The sequence below is a fragment of the Felis catus genome, chromosome A2 (assembly GCF_018350175.1).
Source record: "Felis catus isolate Fca126 chromosome A2, F.catus_Fca126_mat1.0, whole genome shotgun sequence".
NCBI lineage: Eukaryota > Metazoa > Chordata > Mammalia > Carnivora > Felidae > Felis > Felis catus.
This window is the reverse complement of record NC_058369.1, coordinates 23,534,561-23,546,569: the sequence shown is the minus strand read 5'-3', so window position 1 is coordinate 23,546,569 and position 12,009 is coordinate 23,534,561. Positions and strand designations below refer to the sequence as shown.

At 41.7% G+C, this 12,009-nt stretch overlaps 1 long non-coding RNA gene across 3 annotated transcripts in view; it reads left to right on the top strand.

Annotated features, from left to right (window-relative positions):
* LOC123383645 overlaps nt 1-12,009 on the top strand; it is a 208,984-nt gene that overhangs the window by 165,196 nt on the left and 31,779 nt on the right. For all 3 annotated transcript variants that reach the window (XR_006593577.1, XR_006593572.1, XR_006593575.1), the window contains one exon: nt 708-847. This is a non-coding gene — a long non-coding RNA (uncharacterized LOC123383645). The remainder of the gene's footprint in view (nt 1-707; nt 848-12,009) is intronic.

Here is a 12,009-nt window from a genome sequence, read left to right as displayed (position 1 = left end):
TTTTCCACTATTCTTCCGTTTTACCCCGAGAGCATTTCTCACCGTGCCTTTGTTGCCATTGTTCTACTCATCTCTTGGGGCATTTTTCTGCAATCACTGGGCTCCTTAACCCCCAGGAATAAGTCATTGTCTTTCCTCCCTTCTGCATGTGGGCATTTCTTAACCTTGACTCTGCCCTGCTCTTCCTTTCTCCTATCACCGTGGAACTTGAGAAAACTAGCGGATCAGAGAGCCCTGAATTCAAATCCCAGTTCCACTCTCAAGTCGAGCGAGGTGGGCACGTTTCAGAACCGCCTTCAGTTTCCTGGTCTGTAAAATGGAGATTAACAACACTGTGTACCTCGTAGGGTTGTGCTGAAACATTAAAGAGTTAGTGCATGCCAATATCTGCTAAATGGATAAAAGTTTAGTGCAATGACGACTCGAGGTGCTAACTAATCATTTGCAATATTCCTGTTGTTTAATTCAGTAGGTGTATATTCAGCGTTTACTAGGCTTATTATTGCTTTTGAATCACCCATTAGGGGAATTTTTCATTTTCTTCCCAGACAGAAGTGTTTTTAGCCTACATTAACATTTCCTCTTTGCCTTAATGTCTCCCTTTTGGATCATTGTAAGCTGTTTCCATCTTCTCTTACAGCTTTTCCTTTAAACAATGTTGCTAATATTTTTGCTTTTTTTGTTTTTTCTTTTTTCCTTTCTTCCAGTTCAGCATATCCTGCTTCTTGCCACAGGTGCTGGAAAGAGAGCAGCAACCTTTAGTAAGCCAGTGACTATGACATGGCCAAGGTACATGCTTTCCCTTCAATCAAGAGGCACTCAGCGAAGGCCACCTTCTAATAGGGAGGTAAGTCAGCCACGTTTCTCGGGGAGAAACAATTAATTCCACTAGCATTTTATTTGAATTTTCACTCCCCCCAGGTTTATATATGTTACCTACCACTTTCCTTTTTGTTATCTTGTGCTTAGGTAATATTTTCCCCCTTTCCCCCCTTTACCTTCGCTATTGATTTAAATTAAGCTTGGTTGGTATTGCTTTAAAAAGAAAACGCAAGCTTGCTGGGTTGGAAGGTTTTTCCAAGGCCTCTCTGCTCTAGTAAAATCCTATATACGTAGGTCTTGTGAACCAACATTATTTTTGCTGTACAAACACCACGTGCATGTTCTAAGACATGAGCCCTCTGTGTAAGATCCTTTCACACATGCAAAAACAGCTGACATGTCAGCACTTCCATAGAGTGAAAACAAAAGAATCCTGGTTCAGAGAGGTCAGGGCTGCTCTACTGGGGCCAGTACATGACTTACCTTGACCTTCATCCCCTGCATGAGCAATATGATGGTGGATATTCCAATTTTATAATTTCTTGAGCGTAGTCTGCTCCCAAAGATGTGCCTCAAATTTTCAATTCCTTCAATGGAAAAAGTGTTTGTTTTATATTGTTGTGTGATGATATTACCACAAACTTAATGGCTTAGAACAACACATTTACTGTCTCACAGTCTCTGTGTGTCAGGAACTCAGGCATGGCTTGGCTGGATCCTCTGCTTTGAGCCTTGCAGGACTTCAAAGTTGCTGGGGCTGTGGTCTCATCGGGGTGAGAACTTGCTTCTAAGCTCACTTACCTCATTGGCAAAATTCAGTTCCTTGCTATTGGAGGGCTGAGGGCTTCTTGCTGGCTGTCAGCCTAGGATGTCATCAGCTCCTAGAGGCTGGCCAGTTCATTCCCACATGGGGTTCCCCAAGTTGGCCTCTTAACTTCTCAAAGCTAGCAACGGGGAGGGAAGGGGGAGGGGAGGAAGAGGGAGAGGGAAAGAGGGAAGGAATGAGCTTTGTGGTAACAGAGCAGGGAGGAGATCTTAGGGAACCAAAATAGGGCCATCTTCTTGAATATGAGCCGGGAGGAATTTTGTGGATTTAGCATTACTGCCCAACGTGTGTATCTGCTTTACAGATTAAAATACAATAATGCCTGGCTTACAGGGCTATTGTGATAACCAATCAGGTAGCAGAAAGTTCTCTGTAAATTATGTAAATCGCCTTAAGGACACACATTATTTCCATGCTTATAGACTCAAGGGAACAAAATTTACCCTATTTTGTAAAGACTTACAGATAAAGGAAGGGATATTTTAAATTTCATAAGAATATAGCAATTTGACCTACTCTTTGTAAAATATTTAAATATTTTGGAGAAAGTTATAGTTCTTTTGATGACCATCTCTAATCCTGCCCCTTCTGCAGAGGTAAACATTGTGGTCAATGAGTTGTGTGTTTTTATTTACCTTTTAAAATTTTGTGCATTTATTTACAGATTACTATAAATGCACTTAAAGAAGTATTTCTAAAGCTAGCATAAAAAAGTAAACGAGATCAGTCCCTGGATATGTTTTCCCATGCATGCTTTTTATTATTGAGGACTGAGTTAATGAATTTAATTAACTTTTAGAATAATCTTAGTGTGTGTGTGTTTTCAATGTTTTATTTATGAGAGAGAGAGCACAAGTAGGGGAGGGGCAGAGCGAGAGAGGGACACAGAATCTGAAGCAGGCTCCAGGCTCTGAGCTGTCAGCACAGAGCCTGACCTGGGGCTCGAACTCACAAGCCATGAGGTCATGACCTGAGCCAAAGTTGGACGCTTTACCGACTGAGCCACCCAGGCGCCCCTCTTAGTGTGTTTTTTAATGCTCGTATAGCATATTTTGTCCACTAAATACTACTTTAAGAATCTTGGTGAATTTTGGGGAGTCTATCCTAAGGAAATGGGTGAAGGGGGTCAAAGGTACAAACTTTCAGTTATAAAATAAATAAGTCCAGAGGATGTAAGGTGCAGCATTGTGACGATAGTTAATAATACTGTGTTGCATATTTAGCAGTTGCCAAGAGAACAAATCCTAAAAGTCCTCATCACAAGAAACAAACATTTCTTTAATAACTATGTATGGTGATGGATGTTAACTAGACTTATTGTGGTGACTATTTCACAATATATACAAATAGTAAATCATCCTATTACACAGCTGAAACTAATATAGTGTTGCATGTTAATTATACCTCAATCAAAACAATACAAATAAAAGGATATTTAGAAAGTTTAAAAACATTACCTATTTAAGAATCCCTGTCTCGGACCAGGGTGGCTCAGTCAGTTAAGCATCTGACCCTTGATCTCAACACAGGTCATGATCTCATGGTTTGTGGAATCAAGCCCCATGTGGGACTGTGCTGATAGCACGGAGCCTGCTTGGAATTCTCTCTCTTCCTCTCTGTCTCCCTGCCCCTCCCTCATGTGCTCTGTCTCTCTCAAAATAAACATTAAAAGAAAAGAAGAATCCCTGTTAATTTTGGGGGGGTATATCCTAAGGAAATAATCATCAAAGCTGCAACTATATATATATGAAGATATCTATCAGTACACCATATATAATGATGGAAGATTGGAACAAGGCAAATATTTAACAAAGAGGGGCGCCTGGGTGGCTCATGGTCAGTGGAGCACCTGACTTGGGCTCAGGTCATGATCTCACGGTTTGTGACTTCGAGCCCCACATCGGGCTCACGGCTGACAGCACAGGGCCCACTTTGAATTATCTGTCTCCCTCTCTCCCTGCCCCTCCCCCACTCTCTCTTTTCTCTCTCTCTCTCTCTCTCTAAAAATAAACAAACATTAAAAAAATTTCTAAAAAAATATTTAACAAAGAAATTGTTAAATAATCATATATCATATCTACACACCCATGTTCATGCAGCATTATCCACAAGAGCCAAAATATAGGAACATGAGAACAGCCTTAATGTCCTTCAGGAGATGAATGGATAAAGAAATATATATATTATATATATATATTCTATCATAATTGTATATGTTATATATAGTTATATAATGACATATCATATATATGATAGAATATTATTCAGCCATAAAAAGGAGGAAATCCTGCCATTTGTGCTAACATGGATGAATCTGTAGGGTATTATGCTAGTGAAATAAACCAGAAGGAGAAAGACCAATACCGTATGGTTTTACTTAGATGTGGAACCTTAAAAAAAAAAAAGCAATTTCATAGAAACAGAATAGAATGTTACTTGCTAGGTGTTGGGAAGAGGAGTTTATAAAGTGATGTTGATCAAAGGGCACAGATTTTCAGTTACAAGAATAAGTAGAATTTAATATACAGCATGATGATGGTCGTTAATAACACAGTATCCCAGGGGCGCCTGGGTGGCGCAGTTGGTTAAGCGCCCAACTTCAGCCAGGTCACGATCTCGCGGTCCGTGGGTTCGAGCCCCACATCAGGCTCTGGGCTGATGGCTCAGAGCCTGGAGCCTGTTTCCGATTCTGTGTCTCCCTCTCTCTCTGCCCCTCCCCCATTCATGCTCTGTCTCTCTCTGTCCCAAAAATAAAATAAAACGTTGAAAAAAAAAATAACACAGTATCCCATACTTGAAAGTTGACAGTAGATTTTAAGCATGCTCACCAAAAAAAAAAACCAAAAAACAAAACCCATGTTGACTATGTGAGTTGGTGGATGTGTTAATTACCTTGATCTTGGTAATCACTCTACAACATTTATGTATATCAAATCACCACACCGTACACCTTAAATATGTACAATTGTATCCGTCAATTTTCCCTCAGTAATGTTTTTTTATTTTTTAATCTACAAACTGGTTTGGTTCTCATTATTGCTCTGAAAAAAGTTCTCTCATCAACAGGCTTCTAGCATTTTTTGTTTGGCTGGTTGATTTGATGTGTTTTTGCAGAAATACTGCAGTGACCGTTCTCGAGCGTACTTCCTTGCGTTTATCTGTAAATTTTCTGTGCGGTAAATACTGTACAGTAAGTGCTAAGGTGCAAAGTAGAGTGTCTACACCATAGGGTTTGCACAGTTTCAGAGTTCATGCAGAAAGTGTATGCTTCCAGTCTGGGGTGAGGGGAGGGACCCAACATAACTGCATGATTTCGTTCAGTGCTTAATCACAACACATGCTCATAACCTCATTTTGACAGCCTCTCTCATCCAGTTTCTGACTCTCTCTTCTGTGGAGGAAAGAGCAGGCAGAGCCAGTCTATAATCTTAACTCTGCTGCTCCCAGATGCAAGAGTCTCTCTGAACTTCAGCTTCCTCCTGTGTAAAACGAGAATAATATCTACTGGCAAGTGCTACTGAAAAATTAGAGCTACATCTAGCACAGTACCCTAGCACACAAAAGATACTAAAAAATATTAGCTCCCTTCCCTTAATTACCACTTGTATGCATTTAGAGATCATGGAATTAGCATGTGTGGTCAGAGACACAACTTAAATCCACACCCTAACTGGAGCTGGGATGTACAGTGATCCTGACCAGACCCGAATCTACATGTCAAAATCCCAACATTCCTTGAAGGTCATCTAGGACCTACTCCAAACGCCATCCCAAGCAATAAAGCCTGGTCAAGTTCCTTCAGAGTAGACATCTCACTTTGCATTTCCTAGCACTCTCCTACCCCTGGCGGGTTTGGGGACTCTTCCCTTTATACCCCGATGGAGTTCTATGTATCTTAGATCCAGAGAACAGCTTCTATTCCATGATTCCTTTTCGTGTCTCATTATCCATTCCATTTTTATGAAGCTTCATGACATAATGTGAAAATGAACTACATGATTATTGCCTATTCGATTATATCACAAGTCAGGTAACAATTCTTTCTTGGGTACGTGGTAGTTTGAGTTTGGCTTTGTAAAGGTAAGTTCATTTTATTTCCCCTTCCGGTTCTTTTCTTCCTTCCTTCCCCTCTTTTTGATATTGGACGAAGTGCAGCCCTCACTTTGATTCTAGTTCTCAGTCCCATGTCCCTGGTAGGGGACAAAGTGGAGAGAGTATGGTGGCATCTTGCCTGTTTGCTGCTCATGTCTCTGCATCTTTTCATTGACTTTGCCACTCAACAGTGTTCATATAGAGTCTAGCAAAGAAACAAGCCTCTTGCAGCCCCATGTTACACCTGCCCTTAGTGATTGTTACTTATCCCCATGCTGAGGGGTCCTCTCTGACTTAAACAGGCCAAACCAGAGCAATTCCTGTAGGAATCCTAGGCAAGGTTGCAGATCAGGATACACAGTGAGGGTGAGTGTGCAGTGACAGCCTGGAGTCGACTTGATCACATGTCTGTGTTTCTTGGCATAACAAGCCCAGTGGGATAACCTTACTATTTCTATCAAGTGTTTTAGAAAGCAGTTAAAAAATAACTCGGTACGTGAAGCTGAGTCCCAATTCGATGTAAACTGACGCACCTCGTCTATGTGATTCATCACTTGGGAAAAATTTACTGAGTCACTACTTGGTGTCAGGAATTGGTTGAGAGACCTTCGTCCCTGGTACACATTCCTCCCTGTCTATTTCTGCTGCAGTGATAAACACTTAAGTTCTAGTTTATAAAATAATAAAAGTTATAATTTATTGGACATTTATTATTGCAGACACTTTGACACGTACTTTGGCTACTTAACATATGTTATTTTCTTCAGTCCTCGTTTAAACTCCTTGAGATAGTTACATTCACTATCTCCATTTTAATAGATGCAGGACCTGGTGTGGAGAGAGGTTATGTCACTCCCCACAGACACACAGGGAGGGAGTGGGGACACCAGGGTGAGCTCCTAGGAAATCTGCTCTCACTTCGTGCCTGGAACGACCATCTGACTCCCTGCCTCAAAGCACTAGCCTCAAGGATCCCATTCCTCTTCAACACTGAAATTAGAAGGATCCTGCTTAATCTTAGGGCTTGTTGTCTTTTCCCAAGTTCTGCCCAGGGGACACGTTTCTCCCAGAATCCCCATTTCACTCCTTCAGATGGCAGCCCCACTTTACCCAGGTTGCCTGTCCTGTTCCACCAACTGCCTGCCGCCATACGTAGACCTGGTCCCATCTCCCTTTCCCCAAAGACCAGACCATTGATTCATTGATTTAACAAGAGATTACGAAAGCCTTTGGAAAACAGAAGGGGATTAAAATGCACACAGCAGAACCTCTCCACAGACTTCCCACAGCACCTCCCCTGCTGGCCTGCCACAAGCCATCGAGCTGAGGGGCTACCTTTTTTCAACTGTTGAGAGATCCCCAGCAGGCACCTCTGCCCTGTGCCGCCATTCTACTAAAATCCGTAACAAGCAAACCAACCATGAGATCTTCCTCCAAAAGGAAGCATAATCTGCATCTCTGTCTCCACCCCCAAAGAAGGTTTTACACTATTATGCAGAGCCCTGTGCTGTGCGAACATCCACATTAGAAAAGGTTCTGAGTTTCTTTTTGCAGAACCAAAATGCTTTCCGAACAACTGTCCATGCCCTCCACTGGCAGCTGCTCCACAAACACAGGTGAATTTAAGGCTGCTGTCTCTAGACACAAGGATCCACCTGGAAGCTTTAAAAAAAACCATTTGCCCCATTTCGAGCCATAAAGCTTTGAAAAAATATTAGGGCTCAGTGTCATTCAGGACGCCCAGTTTTACACTGATGAAGTATTTCTCAGCTGTGAAAAACGTTTCCCACCTATTATTTCCTTGTACCTAGATCAGTCGTCACACCTGGGGAGACCATGCCACATCTTTTCATGTCCCTACACTGTATTGATACTAAGTTCAAGTAAGGCTGTGTTTGCCTATTTTCCTAGGTTTCTCCTGGATCCTTTTCCCATCCCAGAGTTATTTCTTCTCCAAACTTCCTCTTAGCTAAGGCAGGATGTTCGACTGGATTTTGGTAACTCATGGGGAATCTCATTCTTAACAAAAACCATGACGGTTCTTTATATAGGATTTCCAGGAACTGACGAACATTCTTTTGCTAATAAACTTCTTGACCACAACTGGTTCTGTGCAGGTGTGCATTTTTAAACAATGAACTGGCAGTTCAAAATGGGCTTAAACCAAATCCCACACAAAGAAGTATAGTTTTATACACCGAGATCACTGTGTTGTTTGTCCTCTCTGCTTTATCTACAGCAAAAAGGCTTTCAGAACTCAAGCCTGGGGTGTTTCCATAAATCACCCTCACACAAAAGGACTGCACTTTGAAATCATTCTGGTTCCTCTTCATTCTTTACCTGGCTTTCAGGGTAGAAGGGGGCTGAGGGGAGAAAAGGAGGAAAAACAAATCATTATTGATTCATTGATTTGTTTCAAGGCATATAGGCAGAAAGGCTAGGCTTGTCTCTTTCCCATGTGTGGGACAGAAATAAACCTGAAGCCTAATCTTCAATCTTATAAAATGGAATTTGTGAGCCTGCCATTTGTGAGGAAAAATGAACATATGGTCCATTGAGATATGCCCCTAGAAGGTGCATAAATTCTCTCAGGTCAAAAGTAATAGAAAGTATGTTACAGTGATCTCATTTTTTCCCCCTTGTATGTGGGTCGAGCCTGAAAAGAGACAAGAAAACAAAACACACAAACAAAACAACAAAAGTTCACTTGATAGCCTCTGTTCCACTTATCTGTGGGAAGGTTTGGGCAAGTTTTGCCTGGTTATTCACATACAGGCTACTGTATTTATTATCTTCATTATGAATCCAGTTTTAATACACTTGCCCATCTCCAAGAAGCCTGTCACTGTGCCTAATAGCCTTTGAGAGTCCCAGGTCCCAGGGCACCTGATTTCCAATCTTTGCTTTCTCTTCCTGTGGCATGGGAAGGGTGGTTCTAGTCTTTGGGAACAGAAAAAGCTTCCAGAGAGAGAGAGAGAGAGAGAGAGAAAGAGAATGAAAATGATTCTTTCCCTCCAATAGCATAACATCTTGGTTTAACATTACTCATGTAGAGAAACAGGAAAGAAATTAATGGATGAATTTATTATCACAGTTATTATCAAGTAACCACAAGCCCAGGTCTGGTTTCATGACTAGCACTAAATCTGCCCTTGGCAGTGTTTCATCACCAATGGGAAATCTGACAAGCAGGCAGAGAAACCAATAGGATTTTAAAATGTTTTTTGAATTATCCTTTCGATATTCAAAACCCAGTTTCTGTAAAACATAGCAAGTCTTATCTTCTGTGCAAACTTGTACTCATGACTTATTTCCCGTACACGTGGTAAATTAGCAAAGCGTGCTCTAAATTTGCTGACCTTTATAAAGATAAATTCTCCAGAAGGATAAGAATGAGCTCTCTCCTTTTAAAATCCATTTCTGGGTGTCTTCCGGCCTGGAATGCAAATTGGGTGCCTCTCACATTTACATGCAATTGTATGTGAGGGCCCTTAATCAAGAAACCCAATCAAAGAAGGAAGTCTTATATCTATAGAGACAGAGTCTTGAATTAGCATAATGCTATACTATTTCTATACTGTTAGAAAAGGAAAACACATTTTTCCTAATTTTCTTCATTTTTCATCGTGTGTGTGTGTGTGTGTGTGTACACACACACATATATACTTCCCAGTGAAGTCTGGCTGAAAGATCTCCTTACACATTAAGTGAATCCAGCAGGGAATAGTCTGGCTGGAATGCTTGCTGGAGTTTTGATAATGACACCGCTGCTGTGGCCGCACTTTGTGAGTTTCATGTTGAGTCTTCAAACTTACAACAAGCTAAGTCACCTAAAGAAATAACCTCAGTGCAAGTACAGCTTGAAACCCAAAGGGCCCCAAAAGGACTCAGTGCTTGAAATCTGCAGGATCTATGTGCATTCGTTGCTTATTTGAGTTTCCTGTCGATTCTCTGATGTAGATGCCGCAGGAGTTGTTTTGCGTGTTTTACAAGGGAGGGAGCTGTCTGAAAGCGTGTGAGTTTCTTGCTCCAGACCAGCTCTGCCCGTGGTGACAGAATCACAGCGAGAACCTGGGTCTCTCATCACAGATGTTGCAAATGCCCAGGGGAGGTCTTTGCAAACCCAGCAAGAAGGAGCAACCATCTGTCTCATTCATCTTGGTGTCCCCCACTTTTGCTCTGGAATAGGTGATCGGAAAACAGTTGTTAACTAAATGAGAGCACCAGCAAACTGGAAAGGGAGAGAGTAGAGCAGTCATGGCCATGGCACGCTGCATTCGTGGGTCGCCATCCCCCTGTAGCAGCAGCCTAAGCCACTGTCATGTGTCCAGGTTCAGGAAAGGGTAGCCAGGCTGATGTGTTGTGGACTTTGTCATAAGACATAGGCTGCTCCTGGGCTCTCTTCTGCTGAGTCCAATTCACAGGCTTTAGGCCACTTCTGTACTGAATGTGAACCGACAGTGCCATGGCTCAAGCTGGAAGCTGTAATACTCATTAGCAGTTACTTCCATAGCGTTTGCATCAGCCAAACAGAAGTGCTAAAACACATTTGCACCTAAGTGACTACGGGTCCATCAGTTCAATGTCAACAGGAAGTATCAGACAGGGATTAACGTACTACAAACCCTAAGCAAAAGATCATTCAGATTTCATGAGACTTCCCTTGGGAGATACGATAGCTATGCCCTGTTCTTATTTATTGCTCAGCAATATGTACTATGTGATCCCATTCCTTGAAAGTGATGCAGGTCACACACTCTAGAAACTAAACTGTGTGCAGCAGATACTATAGTTTGCTGGAATTTTCACTATTCATATATTTCCTGCAACAGGATGGAAGTTTGAAGCTCTTTACCTGACACCGGTTCCATTTTCATTAGTATACTGCCAACTCCATTACCTAAGGGTAATGCTATTAGGTAATGAACCATAAGGTAAAGGTGGGCTGTACAAATAAAGAAAAGTATCCTGGGATGAACTGTTCTTACATTTAAATATTAACTGAATCCATTCCTTTTTTTTTTAACCTCTAGACCATAGTCAATTTTTTTAAAGTGACAGGTAACAAAGATTATTTTAAATAAGCCGGTCCTTGCTCAATAGTCTAAAGCTTCGGCTGTATGACCCAGGCATGCTTATGCCCCAAATTCCAGGCATGAGCTCAGAATATATTATATTATAACTCACATACAGACCTCTCCCTTGCCCACCATTAGAATTTTAAGTCCCAGGCTAAGACTAGGTCTCTAGCTGAGTACAAATTTCAGTGGGATTTGGAAAAATCCTTTAAATAGATTTTTATTGGTTTTTAAGAACAGGGTTATTTTGTGTTAATAATGGGCATACATTAGGCTTTAGATAATTGCTTTATGTAACTTCGAGTTTTGGCTTTCAGCTAAATAAACACTCTATGTGTTCACAGGTGTATTGTCCTCAAGGGCACTCGGCTTTTAAGGGTGGCAGCTGTTGCCAAGGTGTGGCTGATACAGTTCTGCATATAATTTATTGGAAACAGGTGCTGGCTCATGATGAAGATAGACAGGAAACTAAAGCAGACAACATGTTTAACCACCATTAAAAAAGTTCAGGTTCAGAGAGACAATGTGTCTGAGATGTTTGGAGGATGTTGCCAGCATCCCAGTGCGAGTTTAAAAGCTCCTGCAGATCAGCATAAGGAAGAAATTGTACATGAATTTCAAGCAGCCTAGCCTAATGAGTGCCTGATGCTATCCTGCCAGATTTAATTGATTACATGAAATTTTTTTAGTTTGTGTAAGGCTAGCAAAAAATTATAAAATACTTTCCTAAGCTAATTGTTAAAAATTACTTTCAAATGAGGTAATAACTGTTAGTTTTCAATTATCTGGACAGTGGATTAGGCTACAGTGTGTTTTCTTTATACTCAGAGTATTTGCTTTGGATTCTGTCTGTGGATCCTTCCATGTCGGGAAGAGCTGGGGATTAGTGTCCACAGGGCGTTGGTGCTGGCTAGGGCATTGAGGCAAGAGACAGGATCTAGCAACGTGGGGTCTGGATGCTCAGCCTCTCCCTTTGGATATTAATGTGCTATGGAGTTGGTTAGCAGGCTGGGGCATGGCCGTCCTGCCCCGTGTGTCTTCAGGCCCCATGGAGGAGTAGAAATGGCCTGGAGCCTCCTCACTCCAGGAGTGAGCCCTCAGAACCATGGCTTGCCTCAACTCTCCCCCTTCCTCCCCAGGAAAAAATGAGGAGACATGTCAACTCATGCTCTGTGAGACAGTCCCCCCTGC